The sequence below is a fragment of the Aegilops tauschii genome, chromosome 5 (genome assembly GCF_002575655.3).
Source record: "Aegilops tauschii subsp. strangulata cultivar AL8/78 chromosome 5, Aet v6.0, whole genome shotgun sequence".
Classification (NCBI taxonomy): domain Eukaryota; kingdom Viridiplantae; phylum Streptophyta; class Magnoliopsida; order Poales; family Poaceae; genus Aegilops; species Aegilops tauschii.
The window spans coordinates 285,781,971-285,784,512 of record NC_053039.3 but is presented as its reverse complement, the minus strand read 5'-3'; positions in this window follow the sequence as shown (position 1 = coordinate 285,784,512).

Here is a 2,542-nt window from a genome sequence, read left to right as displayed (position 1 = left end):
GGCGGCCGTCTCATCACCAGATCCAGATCCAATAGAGAGCCCTCCATGGACACATCCCACAAAAACATGCTTCAAGGCAGGCAGGGCCCGGGCGGGTCGTGCACGCTAAGCCGTCTCGATGAGATCGGCGCAGAGACCCGGCTCAGGGCCTGGCTCACCAATCTTGCCAATGAAGACATGAATTCCGCCGAAGGGGACCCGGCACCCGTACTCAATTGAGCCGGCGTCAGGGCCCCAGTTTGCATCGTCGATGTAGAGCTTGCCGCGACGACTCTTGGTCATCCGGCCCACAGCGTATCCCTTGAGCCCTTCGAAGCTGCCCTTCAAGAACTCAAATCCACCGTGCGCTAGCCCCACGGTGGGTGCCAACTGTCGTGGAATTGTCACGACAGATGTCCTCGAGCTAGGACTTAGTCGTGGAGCCATCGCAGCTAGGAAGCTTGAAGGGGTAAAACGGGACAAGGGACACGAGGGTTATACTGGTTCGGCCCCTTACGGTGAAGGTAAAAGCCTACGTCCAGTTGAGGTGGTATTGATTAGGGTTTTGATGACCAGGGAGCTTAATTGCTATGTCTGGCTCTCGATGAGATCTTACTTGTCCTTAAACCGCCGCCGGGTCGTCCCTTTATATAGAGAGCTTGACGCCCAGCAGCTCTCAGAGTCCCGGCCGGCTCATAAGAGTGTCCGGCTCGGACTCTCAATTATTCTTGCCTTACACTACAAGTTCTACCATAATAGCGGTTGTAACTACGGGCCTTAAGCCACGTCTGGGTCTTAAGCCCATCTTTGGCCCGCCGTCTTCAAGCTTGGCGCCGGGCTTCAGGCGATGACCATTATGAGTAACCCGGCCCCTCCGGGCGGGTGACTCTAAGGCTTATATCCTCAACAGTTGTTGAGTCTAGAACAAAAATGTTTTGAGTCTTAGGATTATATATATTGGAGAGTAGGATTCTTTTTACTCCTCAGTCCCTTCGTCGCTCTGGTGAGGTCTCCTGACGTAGAAGTTTTGACTCTTCTCTCCTCAAATTTCACTAAAAAAATTTAGGATCACGCAGGTATCTTGGAATCGTTCCGATGGTTTTGTGACGAGAACATTGTTCTTGGTGCCTCCTGACATTTAGGGGTTGTGGCAGTGTCCCGGGGAGTTGAGCTCCGAGGTGTTGTCGTCACAATTTTATCGTTGCAGTTCTGGAATACCTGAGTTTCGCCGACATCGAAATCTCTTTTATGCAGTTGTTGGTGAGATCACCTCGACGCCACCCAGTACTGGGGCGGGAGTTCGGGAGTATTGCCATAACTTGTATAACGGATGCTTTTCGAAGGTTGAGGTAAACGATTTCCGAAGGTTTCTTGGTTATGTGTTGACGGATGGATACAGCTGGATCTAGGGATTGCTAGTTTGGGTGATATATTTTGTGTCCCCTGTATCCCCAACACCAGATTGTAACCAGAAAGTTTCGGGAGTTTATAAGTGGGAATTCAAGTAGCCTTAGGATATCTTTCCGACAGACGCATGATATGAGATTGGGGTTCGACGTCTAGTGGTCCGCCTGTACACGGTTAGTTTTACAGTGGTCTCATAGTGTCTTAAAGAGTCCTTGGCTATGCCGATTCGGGGACGCTTCGTATGTCATGTGCACAGCCTTGTACATGATGGTGCTGTACGATCGAGCCCGTGTGGGCCCCACCACGAAAACTTCGGACGAAATCTCTATCATATGTTTGTTCCGGCTTATTCTGCAAGCCAATACTTTGTTTTGTATTGTATTGTGATATTCGAGTTGCTTCGAAGGCATATGTTGATTCATATCTTTTTCAAGTGGCTTCTCAATTTATGGAAGTGCGATGATTTACTACGGAATTCATTCGTTCATCCTCGTTCGAATGTTTATTGTGAAGACTATATGTTGCAATTTCTATCCGTTGATTCTACTTATCTATTTGTCTATCAAGATGCTAACGGATGTCACCCTCTTCAGGATGGCTCCACCAACGTGTCAGATCCGGATCGCAATGAAGGGAGTCAAGCGAACCCTCCGCCACCACCTCCGCCTCCGGAGGCATGGCAAGCTATCATGGCAGCCACCAACGCCAATGCTCAGATGATTCTGCAACTCTTGCAAGAACGCACCCAAGGGCAAGGTAATCAAGGCAATCAAGGTCAAGGCAACAATCAGCCTCACTTCGCTACACTCAACCAGTTTCTCGCAAATCAGCCCAAGTCTTTCAGCTACTGTGCCGAGGCCACGGATGCCGATGATTGGCTCGTGGACATCAACAAGCATTTTGAATGTAGCAATGTTAGGCCTGAGGACTATGTCAAGTTCGCTTCTTTTCAGCTCAAGGACCAAGCTGCTGATTGGTTTCAATAATACAAAGATTCCAGAGGAGGTCGTGTGATAACTTGGACTGACTTCTGTCGGGATTTCAAAGCGCACCACATTCCACAAAGTGTTGTTGAGAGCAAGCGTGAGGAGTTCCGCAATCTCAAGCAAGGCAACATGTCTGTGTATCAATACAACATCCAGTTTCAGAAACTTGC